The sequence below is a fragment of the Pseudorasbora parva genome, chromosome 16 (assembly GCF_024679245.1).
Source record: "Pseudorasbora parva isolate DD20220531a chromosome 16, ASM2467924v1, whole genome shotgun sequence".
Classification (NCBI taxonomy): domain Eukaryota; kingdom Metazoa; phylum Chordata; class Actinopteri; order Cypriniformes; family Gobionidae; genus Pseudorasbora; species Pseudorasbora parva.
This window is the reverse complement of record NC_090187.1, coordinates 7,415,178-7,433,673: the sequence shown is the minus strand read 5'-3', so window position 1 is coordinate 7,433,673 and position 18,496 is coordinate 7,415,178. Positions and strand designations below refer to the sequence as shown.

The window sequence follows — 18,496 nt, the reverse complement described above, 5'->3', positions numbered from 1 at the left end:
ATTTACATTTTGGCAATTTCCTAATCCTGGCCACATCGGGTACATGTAGACTCACAGTGTTGGTCAGATCTGGGTTGACACCATGTTGCTCTCTGGGTAGACAATATGCCCCTGTACACATATTTTGAGTGTAAAAAGGCTGGTATTTTACTGCCACTACTGTTCATTTAGTGAATTGTGTAGGTGCATTTTTGGAGACCAGCAAGAGGAAGTGTGGAGGGGAATCTAACTCAGATTTTGACCAAATAATCAAACTCATTTGTGAGCATGAAAGCACCCTCAAGGGGACTCTTTATGCCATTGCGAGACACAGCAGAGCAGTGCGCCACAGACATGCCAGTAGTTTGTCTCCTCATCTGTCTCTGGCTTGGAGCAATGGCATGGTGAGCCTCGCTCTTCTTGTGCAAGAGATGCAGAATCAGTTTCAGCCCTTCTGCTGGTCTGTCAGCAGTCTTCAGTCAAATTTTCTCACCAGCTGGCCCCACAGGTGTCTAGGAAATTAACCAGGAGTGAGGAGACACATACTGCCACAGCTTCCTTTCCTGTTTATACCACAGCAGTGTCACTTCCTCATAAAAAGGCACCATCATGATCGCCGGCAGCCATTTTGTGTCTGGGTCCTGTAAGGGCAGTTGGAAACTAAAACAGAATGACCTGGTAGGAAGCCAGTATGTCTCTTTGACTCGGAGAAACTTCATTATTGTCCCTCCTGACACAAATTTAAAAGAAACTCTCCTGAAGATAACTTTTCTCTATTAACAATATAATGCTTGACTACCTTGTTTTTTTGTATTTACATGCTGTTTAACATTTTATGACCACGTTATTTTACATTTACATGAGCAATCTTCTATCACTTGTTTCAGCTTCTTCTTCACCTGTACTTTGATCTAGAGATTCTGTACTAGATGATGTCATATTGCTGGATAGCTGGAAAATTCAGTCAGTGGAGGGGAATGAGGTAAAGTTACTTAAGTGCAATTTTAAATATATTTCTGAGAAGTGTATAAAGTATATTATACTTGAGCAAGACACCTTGTATATGATAAATATAAAATTATACTTTATTTTTAGTTTAAAAGAAGTATACTAATAGAACATTTCAATAAACTTCTTTTTTGTAAGGGCACACAGATGAGCTCCGGAATGATAAAAGGAGGAGTGACGACTGGAAGACGAGGGAGGAAAAGGCCTGGGACTTTGTTGTTTTGTTTTTGTTTATTTTTGTCATGAATGTTCACCGGTTCCCGGCTCCTCCTTCCCTGAACTTTGAACCTTTTCACACATGCCGTAATCAAATTATGTGGTTATCCTCTTTATTCAGTCAGTTACACACTTGATCACATGCCGACATGACTGATATGAGTCTGCTCTGAAACTCCCCATTTCAAGGTGCCCTAGATGAAAATGATTCTCCTGAAAACTATGCCTTTAGTTCAGAAAGGATGCCCAAGCCATTTCAGCCTCTGGATCAGGACACATGCAATTCCTTAAAACCCTGTCAAGTTTGGCCACACACACGTATGCACTGCACTTGTATATTAATACAGAGCCTTGAGGTGAAACATCTCTGTAGGAGTTAATGGAGGCACTGCATGAAAAGTGGGATTTTCGTCCCCGTAAACGGCCGGAAATCTCCCTGATTTTCGACAATTAACGTCAGTTTACAGCCTGTGAACGTCGCGTTCGTCTGTGCCACATATTGACGGAAACGAACCATGACGTATGTGGAGCTTGCGGAGGCATGCTGGCGCCGGCGCTAATGGCTCTAATTAGCATATGAATAGCAGCTCTGGGCGGCTTGAATGGCTTGAATTTCCTCACTCAGTATTGGTTGAAACTACTACATTGAAACAAGAAATATCACTCGTGATTGGTTGGCAGATCTGTTACTATTGGTCAACCTGGGTAATAAATTAATAAATTTAAACCCCCAAATTATAATAATTTTACACACATATATATATAAAATTATGATTTGCATATTATTTTTTAATTGTATATATTCATATTCATGTGATATGCTATTATGTTTTATATTCATGTCATTGTTATCCTATGGACTACGCTATTATAACCATCAAGGACATTAATTTATTGAGGAAGGGAAAATATGCCAGGGACGTGCAGTTTATTCAAAGAAAGAGCTTTATTAGAACAAACACAAACACACAACCAAATGCAAAACGTGTGAGATCTGCCCACACAACAATAGGAAGCTCACGAGAAGCCCAAAATCCTACAGCACCATGAAGTCTCTGTTTTCCGCTTCAGAGCTGTAGGTAACTAGCGCCATTCTGTCTGTTTTAAGTCCATTTTTCAGACGTCTGTCGTGCGTTGCCCTGTTCTTTTGGAATCGCCTCTAATCTCGATTGCAGCGTGGCACAGAGCTCGGCGAACAGTCCATCCAGACACCGCGCGAACGATGCCGTGTTCCTCATCAGACATCAGGTCTATGGTAGCGCACTTCCAAAGGCCCACCTCATCCTCAGCTAACACACTCTTTCTTGCTTGTAGCAGCTGTAAAACAAACAATAAAGACAATCAGTATTGCGCGATGTACTGCGTAAAATGCACCTGAAAAATAGTCACACTGACCAAAAACGGATCTAATCTAATAAATCTTACCCTCTTTCTTCTCAATCGACTCCGAGCTGAACTCTTCACAGCTTCTGCTTGCGATGCAAGAACTGGATGTTTGTACCTCCTGCGTACTGTCTCTATGTCTTACATGCAGCTGGAAAACAATTAAATGAGTGTTATGACGAAGTTGTGAAGACGGCGTACTGCTTCCTGTAAAATGACCAGAAAAAGAAAACACTTTTATAAAGCAACTTACATTTGTTCTTTTACAAGGCTAATTTCAGCTTGTGCTACTTAAAAAGCTTTGCTTTAGGTTACTTTAGCTTAGATAACAGTCTTACCGCAATCTTAGGACTGGTCTTCTCTTAGGCACTCGTCTTCTCTTCTTAAAGTTAGTATCTTCCACACAGTTTTTCGACTCCAAAGCAAGCAAACTATCATCTATGGACAGCAACCTGGAGATTACTAAAGTTAACTGCTCGTTAAAATCGGCAGCAAACTGAGCAAGCTGACGAGATAGCCCACTGATTGCATTCAGCTGTTTCTTCCCGCCGGTGTTACGGATCAACTGGGGATCATGTTATCTGGGGACGGGCGCGTGCACGCAGCTAGTTTTACCTGGATTTACAGCAGATGTTAGACGAGGACAGATTCGTCACAGCGGATTTTCCACTGAACATATTTAAAACGCTTTCCACATTATTGGTAAATGTTTGCATAATATCAGGCTCTGTGTTTTCCTCTGTCGCTGCTTTGCTGTATGTTTCAAACGCAGTTTAAGGGAATTTTTAATGTGGTTTCATTTCACAACACAGACCACGCCCACATTTTGTTACATTCTTTTCGATGAAAGTCGTATCCAATGACAATTACATTCAATAAATTACATTGTGTCGTATTAGTATCGGAATTTTTATTTTTAATAACTATTGTTTTTGTAATTTGCTTAGGGTATTTTTTAAATTATATATATATATATTACTCATAGCCTGTCATATTACCTTTCTCATATTAGCCTATTATATTCTATTATAATCTATTATATTGCCCACCCCTTGCTCACCTGCACATCCCAGCTGATATACAAGATTTGGGGGGTCATTCTGCATTTGAAAGTTTGAAAGGGTTTTAAATCTTCTAAATAAAGTAAAATTATTCAAAATCAAGTAATTTATATATGCCCATGTCAACTTTAAACATATACAATGTAATTTTCAAACAGCAAAATTGTGGCCAGTGAAAATGCTGAGTGGCTAGTAACTTTGGAAAACCTCTAGCCACGGTGGCCGGTGAGCAAAAAAGTTAATGTCAACCCCTGTATATATATATATATATATATATATATATATATATATATATATATATATATATATATATATATATATATATATATATATATATATACATACACACATATATATGTGTCTATATATATGTGTGTGTATATATATACGTGTTAACGCAAATTAATTTTAACAGCACTACATATATATATATATATATATATATATATATATATATATATATATATATATATATATATATATATATATATAATGTAGTGCCGTTAAAATTAATTTGCGTTAACACGTTAATTTTGACATATATATGTGTGTATATATATATATATATATATATATATATATATATATATATATATATATATATATATATATATATATATATATATATACACACACACACATATATATATATATATATATATATATATATATACGTGTTAACGCAAATTAATTTTAACAGCACTACATATATATATATATATATATATATATATATATATATATATATATATATATATATATATATATATATATATATATAATGTAGTGCCGTTAAAATTAATTTGCGTTAACACGTTAATTTTGACAGGCAATGATATATGATATATAAAGTTTGCTGATGTATGACGCCGCTTATTAGCAGGAGACCGCAATGATTGGTAAAAGTTGCGGTGATTGGTCAAAATTGCGAGTCGCACTGAATTCACGGGGACTGATTGCAAATGACAAACAATAAATAATCTAGAATACTTTCATCAAATATATAAATTCAAGCTTAAGTTTAAGATTTTACAATTAGGCTATACTGAGCCTGATCTATCTAAGAGATTTTCTTAGAAGGAAGTTAATACCTTTTAGAAAAATGTCACATGGGTTAAAACTCCTGCTACCCTGATTTGCATTTGTATAGCTCACAGAATGTTCATTTACATGTTAAAGCCTCCCCTGGAGTTAAGGGAAGGGGGGTCTTGGGGGGGACAACTGCCAAGCAAGGCCCACGTCAATTTCTGACAATTCACGGCAGTTTTCGGTGTCGCCTGCAAACTGCCGTGTACAGTCGTAAACCTGATCTTCCACGACAATCTACAGTGCCGCTTACTGACGAAAATCCCACTTTTCATGCAGTGAGGGCTGTGAAAGGCTTTTGTACTTGAGGCTCTATGTCTCTTTGCCTGTCTCACAGTATGAGGCTAAAAGTGTTTCACAGAAAAGATGGTTGCATTTAAAAGATCTTTAATTTGTCATGTTAGGGTCAAGCTTGTATTTAATTGTTTGTGATGGAATGGCTAATGCATTGCGAACAAAGGCCTGGTATCCCTGTAGAGAGAGACGACAGACTGATTGCTGATGGTCGTGACTCAGCACTTCTGTTGATACACTGTCCTTCGCAGAGCAATTTCCTGCTATTTTCATAATCTTTGCTTTTTCATTTTACTTTTCTCATCTTTTCTTTTCTACTGAAATGCAGTTCCTAATGAGTATAACGCCTAGATGGTTAATGAGAGGGATGGAGAGAAATGGAAAGCAAAAAAACAAAGTGGATAAGTAGCCTAGGAAGTGCATACATATGTTTGATCTCCGGCCAGTGAAGACGTGGAAGTTTAACAAATGCATGTATCCAACCTACTTCATACTCCTCTCAACTCTTTACTTCACCTTTCTCATCATCCCTCTTTCCTCCTTCCAATTTTCCTCTCATCCTGCAGCCCTCAACTGGAGTTAAGATTGATTATTTTTTTACGTTGTTTGATCTCAGTTTATTCATCTTTCGAACTTTCCTTCATTTAAGGTATCTGACATCAGAGTGAACTCACTGATCTCACTAGTCCCGTGCTTCATTACTATGTTCCTATGATGCCGAACCAGCTGAGTAACCTACAGCTCTGCTTTGAATTAAGGCCTGTTCACACTTAGGGCCATTTACTAAATAGGGCAAATTAGCGTGAGAGTCCAATGTGATCTACTGACGACACATAATTTAAAGAACACCGACGCAGCCAGATCATTTTCATAATGTCCAATGTCACAGTCTACCAAGAGCAGCACAAAATGGCGTCTGGTTTTAGACAAAATTTAGGTTGCAACTAAGAGGGGGGAAAAAGCCGCAAAAATAACTATCCACGCCTTTTTCACGGCAAGTATTTAGTAACTCCTGACAGCAAAAGAGGGTTTGCGTTGGCGCAAGCTGTTAGTCAATTTGGCCCTTATGATATCTATAGTGTTCTGAAACTACAAATGATATCTACAAATGTTCTGAAAGTGATTCCTACTATATTGTTCCTGTTATTGATACTTGCATGGACATCTGTATTATATTGGTGGCAGGGCTGGACTGGTAATCTGGCATACTGGGCATTTCCCGGTGGGCCGATAGGTTATTTATTTTACTTATTTTTTGCCCCTGACTGGCCCATCATGCAGCGACAGCGGCCCGTTGGTTTGTCTTCTGAATTTACAGGCCAACGCGAGAGAGACCTCCCCTCCATATTAGGCGCTTTTTTTCTACTTTTAAATTTATTTATTCATTTTTAATTGAGTGCATGGAACTGCAAAAGGCGAATATCCGCACAGCGCAGCCGCTGACGAACGTACGCTGCGTTTCTGCTGCTCTCTATGAACGGAATCTTGACTCCGAATTTTGTTTACAATCGTGTGATATCGGAACATTTACATTTATGCATTTAGCAGACGCTTTTATCCAAGCGACTTACAACTGAGGAGTACAGGAAGCGATCTGTCAAAAAGTGGCAAAGAAACGCAAAAAGTCCCCTAAATACCAAGATACTCAGAATAGCAAAAACCAGAGAAAGGGAAGAATAAAAGAAAAATAGTGGAGGAAGAGTTTTACAGGGTTTTTTAATGATAAGATTAAGTGCTCATGGAAGAGATGAGTTTTTACCTGTCTTTTGAATGAAGCGAGTGATTCTGTTGTGCATATGGAGAACGGAAGATCGTTCCACCAACCAGGAACAATGAATGAACATTACAGGTTACAGCCGCAAGCATGTATTGATGATGAGGTAAAGTGGAAAACGGCATACACAACTACAATCTTTTCACTTTAGCACAACCACAGTTTACCTTGCAGAGCTAACAGTGGAAATATGGCGTTTTGGAAGAAACAGGCTATTTATTAAAAATGTTTGCTATTATTAAAATGCTATTATTAATTAAATTAATATTGCATGATATAAATATTTTATAGAGACTATTTTCATATTTTCTACAGCTGTTTACATTTTTTTAATTACAAATATAATAGTTTATTATATGTTATATTTTAGAAACCATATACCCATGGTAATGAGGAGCATTGTTTTACCTATGACTATCTTCCATTTAAATTAAACGTTTATTTTCTCTTTGTTTCATGAACTTTTCAATAGATCTAATAAAATGTCGCTAAATGTTATTTCAATGAGAACCTCATGAAAGATAGATATTAGTGTCTTACATAAATTATATGTTAACTCTTGAAAAATATGATTGTTTTTAAAGGGGTATAGTTCAACCCAAAAATGTGATCGTTTATTCACCCTAATGTCATTCCAAACCCAAAGTGTAACATAAAATAAATTCTGTCTTCTGTCTAAAATAAATAGAGTCTGTTTTTTGTTTTGTTTTATTTTTCATACAAATAGAGCCTAACCAAAATGGCTTGGTTGCCAACATTCTTTAAAATATCTTCTTTTGTGTTTCAGGGAAGTCATACAGGTTTAGAAGGACACAAAAGTAAGTAAATGATCACTGCATTTAAAAGCAGTAAATTTACTTAACTGCAGCTCAAAATCATCAGTGCTTACTGTCAAGTGCATTTCTGCACGACAAAATTGCAATATATGTGTTATCTGCATTTGCCATAAATTCTTAAATTAAAAAATTATTTGTCCCTGTCCTAGTTTTATTTATTTACTCAAATGTAAGGCCCTAACTCCAGCAAAAACATTCAGGGGAAACTCATGGGTCAGATGGGCAGGGCCGAAATTTAGCCTCAGTCCAGGCCTGATTGGTGGGAATGGGCTTCTATCATACAGGGAACAGTCTGTATGATATAAGCAGTTAGATATAATTTCCATGAATCACCTAGTTTTGGAAACCCACATTTGTTATCCACCATTAAAGTAATGCGCAGTTTGCAGCTAATTTTGGTCAGGAAACACTTATTTAGAAAGGAAAGGTCTCTCTGACCAACATGAGAAGTGTTGAACCGTCAAAACGGTATGTTTTGTTCTGATGTGCCGTATATGAAGGATTATCTGATATACAGTCCCTGACAAAAGTCTTGTTGCTTGTGTACAAATTGACCTAAAGTGCCGCTGAAATATATTTCTAATCAAGATTTTTTTTTACAAGAAATGGCTCATTTTATTCCCACCAGCTTTTGAGATAATGTTTCAGTGAAAAACTAAACTTTCAAAAAGTATTCTAATATTCACAGCTTGGTAAAGCCCATTGAGTCAATTTTTGCAAAGACATAAGTGTTGTCACCTTGTCATATGAGCTTCACCTGTGACTAATAATGGATCAATTAGGTCTCAAGTGTGTATAAAAAGAACTCCAGTACACTAGACCTTCACATCAACTGCAACTAGACCTCTGCAAACATGCCTAAGATTCACCCTGAGACTAAAGTTTTGATTATTAAGAGGCTGAAGACCAGATCCACTGCTGATGTGGCAGACGCCTTCAATGTGTCTCAGCGTCAAGTACAGAGGATAAGAAAAAGATTTGAAGAGACTGGAGACGTTTTTGACAAGCCCAGGTCAGGCAGACCCCGCAAGACAACTGCTCAAGAGGACCGTTTGTTGGCTCGAAAATCCAAGGCCAGCCCATTTTCCACTGCAGCAGAGCTCCACGAGACCTGGTCACCTGAAGTCCCTGTGTCAACCAGAACAGTTTGTCGGATTCTGTCTCGAAATGGCCTCCATGGTCAAATCAGTGCCCAGAAGCCAGCACTAAACAAAAGACAATTGAAAAACCGTGTGGCATTTGCCAAGGCCCACAGCCTGCTAAAAGGATGGATGCTGGAAAAGTGGCAGAAGGTGGATTTTCAGATGAATCTTCTGTTGAATTACACCACAGTCGCCGCAAATATTGCAGGAGACCTACTGGAGCCAGAATGGATCCGAGATTCACCCAGAAAACAGTGAAGTTTGGTGGCAGAAAAATCATGGACTGGGGTTACATCCAGTATGGGGGTGTGCGAGAGATCTGCAGGGTGGAAGGCAACATCAATAGTCTAAAATACCAAGAAATCTTAGCTACCTCTTATATTCCCAACCATAAAAGAGGCCAAATTCTGCAGCAGGACGGTGCTCCATCGCATACTTCCATCTCCACATCAAAGTTCCTCAAGGTGAAGAAGATCAAGATGCTCCAGGATTGGCCAGCCCAGTCACCAGACATGAACATCATTGAGCATATGTGGGGTAGGATGAAAGAGGACGCATGGAAGACGAAACCAAAGAATATTGATGAACTCTGGGAGGCATGCAAGACTGCTTTCTTAGCTATTCCTGATGACTTCATCAATAAATTGTCTGAATCCTTGCCAAACCGCATGGATGCAGTCCGTCAAGCTCATGTAAGTCATACAATTAAATTTGGATCTCACAGAACCACAACTTAATTTGCTGACATATATTTGTATTTGCAGTAAATTTGTTCCATTTTTGTAAAGGCGACAAAACTTTTGTCTTGCAAAAATTAGACCTTTCAGTCTTGATTAAATTATCAATATTTTTTCTGTGAAAATTATTTATTTCAGTGCATTAAACATCATTTGGGAGGGTTTTAGCTTTTCATATGAGCTATTTCTAACACCAATTAATTAATTAAAAGTCAGGTTAATATCAGGTATTTCTAGAAAATAGATAAGAGACAAGACTTTTGTCAGGGACTGTATTAACACAACAATAGACAGGGGTAGGAAACACTCATTCAAAGAATTTCATAGTATTGTCAATCAAAAATGTTCAACATATTGTTCTTGTCAGTTTCTACACGAATACACAGCCACATCTTTCCTGTTTTATTATTTAATATCTGAATGTGCTTTCATTTGTAATAAGGGCTGACAAACTAAAGTCATTCACCCTCTCACCACACACCAAAAACTCACCATACCCCACATAATCATCTCTGCGTCACAATGCAAGAATAAAATCTGCTGTTTACCATCTAAAGTAGCGCCAGTGTGCCAGAGAACACGCTCAACATGACATCTCAATAATTATTTTGCATAAACAGTGGCCTGTGCCAACGATTTGTGCAAGCATGCCCAAATGAGAGCGTTGATGAGATCACTGTTCTGTGTGTTGGGTTAAGCTGTGGGCTGCATGTATCGAACAAGCTGGAAACCCACTTAATCACACCCAGCCAATGCTGCTCATCATCTACAAAATCGAGTCAGCCGTGAAATTAAATTGGTTTATTCAAAATAAAACATTCGATCAAATGAGCAGTAGAGAGACCACATTATTCACAAAGGGCTTAGATACTGTTGATTCACTCTTGTTGTTTGTCTTCATGCAGAAGGCATGACAGCCGGCTTACTACGCTGTAAAAAAGATTATTTTAACGGTAAGACCATAAAAATGGTTAACACAGGACAGAGCAACAAAAAAAAGTTAAATTGCACAATTTCTGTAAATGAAAAATCATATCATTTAATCATAATTTACTGTAAAAAAAATATATATATTTTTTTTTTTCCATTGTCATTCATATAACTCCCTGTGTGCCACTTCACATTTGATGGTTTTACATTTAAATAACTTAGTTTCTTCATAGTTTTATCTTAACAGTTATGTATATTACAGTTTTATGTTACATCTAATGTTGTTAAATTAAAGGTACACTATGTACCTTTGACCCTCTAGTGGGTAAAAAAAATTGCATGCATTTTGGGGAAGAACATTGTTTTGGTTGTGCTTCTGCTCTGCTTGTCTGCGGATGAAGATGGTTATCCTATGCTTATAAAACATTTACTGTCTTAAGCCGGGTGCACACTGTGCGATTTTGGCCACGATTTGGCCGTCTGAGACAAATTTAGGAAATCCTAAAAGATTCCTCAGATCCTAGGCTAAAATCTGACGTCTTTGGTCGTTAGTTTGACATGTTCACCAGCCGCCGATTAATGAGTTCTGCGATCAAATTTTACCTCAGATGAAATTCTGGCAGTGTCAGAAGATTTTGCACAGAATCCTGCAGTGTGACTTCTCCTACGACAACAGTCAAATATCTTGTTTTTCAAGACAAACTATAGCCAAAACGAGAGCTAGAGATTTATTTGTAGCCAGCATTTCAGTCCCGCGTGTAATGCAGCTCACTGTCACCCAACGCGTCATTCATTGATGATATAAAGCTCCGGGTGAGATTTCTTGCGCGCGTCCATTTTTAGCGCGCCTAAACTATCGTGCAGTCTGACATTAATGACAACTGAGATCTTACAGTGTGACATGGGGATCATGTTCGTACAGTCTGACAAGGGACATTCGCAAAGGATTTTGAAAATCGCACAGTGTGCAGGACCTTTTAAGAGTTCTAATTTCTCTTTTTTTACCAACAGGCTCTCATCTTTTGCCCTTCTTTTCTTTTTTTCTTCTTTTTTTATAAATGGGTGATTCCCTGGAGGTTGAAGATTTAGCTGGTCCATGTCAATCTTTCTTGCTTGTTGTGATCAGTGTTGTATTTATACACAAGGAAAATTAGGGAACAGTAATAGTGGGACAAATATAAGCTAAACTATAACTATGGAAACTAATGAGAACAAATACAGACACAACAAGAACAACTAAACAGAACATAAACATGACATTACGCCCCCCTCAGAATGGCGCGTCCTTGCACTGGATAATGTCTGGTCAGAGGAAGGGTGCAGCCCGATGACACCGTAAGGGTGGAGGGTGTAGGCACCGGTGGCATCCCGGAAGTCCAGGGCAGGCTGAGTGACGACCACTGGAGGCCGACCTGGAGAGATGAGTGAGCCCAGAGGAGTCTGAGGGCAGATGGGCAAAGGACTGCAGAGCAGAAGCAAGGTGGATGGGTTGAGATGGGGACTTCGAACTGGATGCTGGAGCCACAGGGACTCTGCCTCGAGCTGGTAGACAGCAAATCCAAGGTGAACCTGAAGAGCTGCAAGTGGTGGTGGAACTGGACTAAACCAGCAGATGAGATGGGACCAGGAAATCAGACGGGGACATGAGAGGAGGAAGATTTCTGGATGAGACTAGGGCTGTCAAAATTCTTCAAAAATTACGTTTGAATATTCCCTCTAAAAAAACATGATTATTCAAGCTATTCGAACATCTGGTTGCACATTTTGTCTATAACGCGCATTACATCAATAACAGGACAAATTAATACAAAGAGACATAACTACTTGTATAGGTAGTCTATTTAAGTTTAAACATATTTGACAACGTATTATTTACACACACAAAATAATCAACTAATGTCCCAGACCGCAGACCTCACTCTTTCTCCTCACCCTCACTCTCTCTCTGCGGAGAACGGTTTAAATGAACAAACTTTGAGTGCTGATCAAGAGTTTTGTTCAAGCAATTTAAGGTTGTGACTCTTGTCCAAAATATAGCAGGCTTCATTCAGTGATTAAAACAAATATTATTAATATTTACATACATTTTACAGAGTATTGAGCGCTCCGAGCGAGCTGTGCTAAACATGGAACTTTTCCTTGACATGAAACGGTAAATAATCAAACCAGTGGAAGCAGTGCATTTATCCTTTATTGATGCAATATCTATTCAGTCAGTACTATATAGTGTACACTTTAGTAATGTTTCTGTTTAACATTAAATAAATGGTAAATGGACTGCATTTATATAGCGCTTTTAACAAACCCTATGGCTATCCAAAGCGCTTTACATTTTTGCCTCACATCCACCCATTCATACACCGACAGCGATGTCAGCCATATAAGGCGCCATCCAGCTCGTCGGGAGCAGCTGGGGTTAGGTGTCTTGCTCAAGGACACTTGGTAAGGTGGTACCGGGGATTAAACAACCTACATGAACCACTGAGCCACTGCCACCTCAATAAAATGAGGCATGGTATGCTAACTGTACCTTACATAGTCTGCATACAACTTTATCTCGCGGCTCAACATTTTTACCTCCAACCCACCAAAATCCAAAGTGCTTCCGGACATGGCTTTTTAGATTTTGGAGGGTTAAAATTGCTTTCTCTGTAGCAGTCGAGTTGGGCTCTGCACTTTCTGACATCTTCCATGCAAGACGTGTCAACTTTCCGCTGTGACCTGCGCCTGAACCCTCAGGCATGCTACCGTGCCCATGAGCCCGTCCACTCACCAAGCATCTACTACCACGGGCATTTTTTTATTCCGATATTAATTTTCACCTTTGAAATTCGTTTTTGTTAAACTATTCAAATATATATTCTAATTTAGAATATTCGTTGACAGTCCTAGATGAGACAGGAGCATCTAGATAGCCAGACAGGACCAGCATGGAGGGCGAAGACTTGAGGGTGGGGACTCTCAAATATCTATTAGGCAGAAGCCCACTCCTGGCTCTGAGATGTACTGGGCAGCTTGCATTGGCTCCGTGATGACCCAGTTAGCTGGGTGTGGTTTAGGCTCCCTCTCTGCCTCGCAGATGGTGAACAAAGTGTGTTCCTTCTGTAGCATCCACCACCAGTACTCCATGATTAGGCAACTCTACACTGGTAAGTCCATCTTTAAACTCATTATTCGGTCTATAATTCTGTCACAGTCTTAGAATCCAAAGAGACTTGAAACAGGAAATCTCGCAAAATACTCCTTTTATAGGAAACTCGAATACTCAGGAAGACAGCATATTACTTAAATACAACTAACATTTACACTGACGACATCAAACTGAACGTTTTTATACATAAGGAAAATGAGGGAAATAAACAGGAACAGCTGGACAAAGCTGCTATCATAGAAACTAACAAGAACTAATACAGACACAAAAGGAACTACTAAACAGGATATAAACGTGATAATAACTTTACTCTAAAACTAAACCATAATGTTATTCATAACACAGCATTTCAAATTCTCAATTCAATTCATAGTGCTGCACAACAGAACAATAATGGTGCTTTGCTCATCTAACGTAAAGCAGTGGCCGAGGCAGAGTGGCCTTCGGAATATCAATGCTTCTAATGCTTCTAGTCAACTTAAAAGCCTCAAAAAATGCACGTCAGTGCCCACAACACAAACATATTGATATTTGAAAAACTGAACTAACCTATGATGAATGTGACAACAAACTTAGAACACAGGTCCTCGGGTGAACAGATGCAGATGAAAACAGATCTGAAAGAATCAAATTATTTTCCAGATCGATGTGGCTTTATTTGGTGCGTGTATTTAGATTAAAATTGGTTTTTAGAATCTAGTTTTTCAGCCATTATCTCTTCTATTGTAATGAATACCAAACGGTCCAGAGGCCACAGCCAATCGATGCAGCTCTGCCTGAACTCTCTGCGTCTTTCTTAGAGGTTTATTCAAACACATCTGAGGTCAAAGCACTTAAGGCAAAGCTAGTGATCAAATGACTGGTTGAGCACAGGTGTGTTTACACATGACTGTAGTAAGCTGAATCTGTACAGCAGCTCTTGTGTATTCATGCTTAAAGAGAGCTATTGATCAGATTAGCCTGTGGAGGTACACAGCGATTGGTTTGTCCTGATAAGCTGTCTTTTTCTCACCTCCTCTCTCTTTTTGTGTGGTCTGCTAAGAAAGAGAGGTGGCAGGGTGAGGAAGGATTACTTCCTATATCAAAACCCTGAGTCACCGCTGTCAGAATAAGGTCCATGTGGACATCTGGGAACAAAGATGAGATTATGAAAACAGACAGAGGGTCAGAAGCAGGAGACCTTCTTCTCAACCTTCTCAATCAAAAACTGTGAATAAGACTTCTCAGAAAACAGCCATCTTTTGGTTATGAGATGCCAAATTTCACTGGCAGGTTATTATAATTAATTGTGTTATTTAAAAATATGAATATTTAATAACCTAACCTCAATTTTAAGTGTTAAAGCAAATTCAGGTTCCTGCTTGTTAAAGTGTAGTATAGATGACTAGGAAGATGAACAATTATATAGTGTAGCTCATTGTTAGCAAGAGTTAATTTTCCTGTTTCAAGCTAACATAACAGCATTATTTGGCAAAATCAATGCTATATTCACGTATAGGAAGTAGAAACAACGCAACCTCAGGCCTTCCCGCTTGGGTCTCTGTAGCGCTGAAAAGCTTTTATAATATTAACGCAAGTCCTAAAGCATTTGCCTGATCGTAACCTTTCCATTTCCAGTGATACTCCTCTGACCTTTTCTCTTTTTTAATGTCTCTCGGCTATTTTTTCTACAGTCTTTTTTTCAAATCTCCCTCTTGCTGACTCTCCTCCCCCATCATGACTGGACACGCTCCATTCTGCTGATTGGCTACAAATATGTTGTGCTTCTCAGACCAATGCACTTTCAACAGAGATTCTCAGAAATTGTAGCCTGACAAGCCAGACCCACATCAAGATGTTTGGTCTGGAAACTCACCATTGACAGGGCTCAATCCGAGGAGCGGGATAAACGGTTGTCTTTCAAACTTTCTCTGCACGGCGTGCACACAATTGGATAGCGCTAAAACCAAACAGAGCAAATAAGGTGAAGCAGAGCTAGTTGACAGATTAAACTGTCGCTGTATCCAGTAGGCCAAACTCTGAAGTCATTCTTAAAAAGGGAAGATGTGTTCTGAGCTGTTCTTTATTCTTTTTTTAGAGAAAAGCTTAACTCTAAGTCTTCCAGATCAAAGCTGATTCGAAAGACTGCCGTTCGCCAGTTTCTGTGCTTACTAGAAGCGAGCTCAACTCGGCCGTCATTATGTTAAGCTCCACCCACCGATATACTCGATGTGATTGGCCCGACCAGAGTTAGGCGTTTACAGCTCAGACGTGTATTTAGAGTTGCTAGACGACACTCACGGCAGATTAGATTTGCTGCCGCTAGGGTGCGTCTAGATTTCTAGGCTTTAGAAATTGTGTACTGCACCTGTACACAGTGTTTTTAGAAATTAAAGTGTACCTAAAGCAGGGCTGTATCGTGACATGTCGCACGTGTTACGAAAAAATCGTTTTGTGTAATTAATACTTTTAGCACAGTAGCACGCGTGCAAAACAGTGTTTGTGTGAATTGAGAATTTGCTTTGTGCTTGTGTGAGGTTATCTAGAGCTGCACGACTGAAATTAAACTAAAATTGTGATTTTAGCTTAGTGAGAAAGGCTCCTGTGTTTTAGCTGATTACAATGTATTTAGTTCAATAAAACATGTAAGGGATGATAGTATTGATGATTTACCTTGAATACAAGCAAAAGTGAAGCTGCAGTGTATTTATCGCATAGAGCGTGCTATCAGGGCGGCAAATGAATGGCAATCCAAGATTTCACAGTCACTTTTTTTTACCATAATTTAATATTTTATAATAAAAAAGAACTTTCTAATGATTTACGGTTTTCTGTAAAATAAAAAATAAATAATAATAATAATAATTATTATTATTATCATTATATTTATTCTTAATTACTTTTGTATTTTATAGCCTTTATAGCTTTTTCAGATATGTAACACGTTTTATACATGAGCTCAATTGTTTGGCATGTGCTACAAAACCTTTAACCTCTGTAGCAGCAGTGTGCAAAGAAAAGTTAACGTACAGCCCTGACCTAAAGTACACTTAAGTGGCCTTTTATTTCATAAGTATTCTATAATCTACAAGTACTGTTTTCTAAAAAATAGACTTCTAAGATTTGAAGCACACTGCAAGTGCACATTCAATACTGAAGGGATTGACACGGAAAGGAATGACAGATTGATACCTCTTTCTCGATTCTGTGGGTGGTGGTGCATGGCCGTTCTTAGTTGGTGGAGCGATTTGTCTGGTTCATTCCGATAACGAACGAGACTCCGGCATGCTAAATAGTTACGCGGCCCGAGCGGTCAGCGTCCAACCAGCGTCCAACTTCTTAGAGGGACAAGTGGCATTCAGCCATGCGAGATGGAGCAATAACAGGTCTGTGATGCCCTTAGATGTCCGGGGCTGCACGCGAGCCACAACGGGCGGATCAGCGTGTGCCTACCCTGTGCCGAGAGGCCGTCGCTACTACCGATTGGGTGGTTTAGTGAGGTCCTTGGATCGGCCCCACCGGAGCTCCTCGCGGGCCCTGGCGGAGCGTCGAGAAGACGATCAAACTTGACCATCTAGAGGAATTAAAGTCGTAACAATTGCCGTTTCATTGTTTGTATTGACAATGTTTTATTGATTTATTGATTTTTATTTTTTTGTATTGTGTATTTGTGTATATGTGTATTGGGTATGTTATTTTATTGTTTATGTTGACCTGCCAAAGGACTGCGGGTGAAAATTAGCTTTGAGCTAAATCCGGTACAATACATGAAATGGAAACATTTGTTAAAAATGGTACATTGTCCTTTTATAAATAAAGTAAAGTAATACAATTAACACTTTCCCCAGCAGTGCATTTTCCATCATTTATGAGACAACGCTTCCCTGCCATTAATGAAATTGTTTTATTACACTGTAAAATATATATATTGTCTCCAATTGAACATTTTCTAGTGACTGATCACATAATTTTTTTTGGCAAAATTGAATTTCTGTAAATTAAATTGCATAAATCCACAGGCCAACACATGGCCAGATTGAATTTCTGTTAATTAAATTGCATCAATTCACAGAAATGTTAATTTGGCCAACTGAAAAATTTTGATGTGATCAGTCACTAGAACATTTTCAATTGGAAACATGATTGATTAATTTATTTATGTATTTATTTTACAGTGTACGCATCTTCTGAAAGAGTACAGACTATTCATATCAAAACAGGAAAAGAAGCAGAAACAATTTATATGCGATATAACCGGCTGGATGTACATTATCCCTTACTTGATGGACTGTGTTTTTTAGAGTGCTTGACTCATGCATTTTCAATATAAGATCTTGACCAAAAATGCATGCACCTCTTGATGTAAATAACATCGCAATATTTAGTTTCATCAAGAGGAGCATCAATTTTGGGTAAGCTCTTGTATTGACAATGCAAGTGTCAAGAACTCTGTCTACTCCAGCACACCCCAATGCTAATTTAAAGTGAAAGTAATTTAAGTTTTAATCTTGTGTGAAAATTATTATTCATGCCCCGTCCGTCCTGACCATTCGTTCACATTTTAAGCCCGATGATTCTTGTAGCTATACAGTATATCATGAACATTAGGGATACAACAATACAGTTAGTCCATGGTTCAATACATACCTTGGGGATACTCTGGGTTCGGGCCAAATGATTAACAGTATTAGCGCAGTAAGACTGTCCAGTAATCACCTGTGTTTGACAGATCCTTAGTGTGCGCGCTCAATGCAAAACAGTGCATAAGCACGCGAATGAAATGTTTAACCGGCAAGACTTTAAAACGCGAGTAAACACCCCTTAACTTTAGTGCATATGATTGGATATTTGCTCAAATCAGCGCGTAGACTCACAGGCACACTCGAAAAGAGCCGAAATAAACTGAGAGAAGTTTGGCCA

The 18,496-nt window shown here is 38.6% G+C and overlaps 2 long non-coding RNA genes across 2 annotated transcripts in view; one reads left to right on the top strand and one right to left on the bottom strand.

Annotated features, from left to right (window-relative positions):
* LOC137043142 (uncharacterized) overlaps window positions 1-18,496 on the top strand; it is a 93,950-nt gene that overhangs the window by 63,827 nt on the left and 11,627 nt on the right. The gene's annotated exons all lie outside the window — the stretch shown is intronic.
* LOC137043732 (uncharacterized) lies at window positions 2,154-3,163 on the bottom strand. The gene is made up of 3 exons (XR_010898564.1): window positions 2,925-3,163; window positions 2,629-2,793; window positions 2,154-2,520 (listed from the first exon to the last, which is right to left on the bottom strand). It is a non-coding gene; the product is annotated as an uncharacterized lncRNA (long non-coding RNA).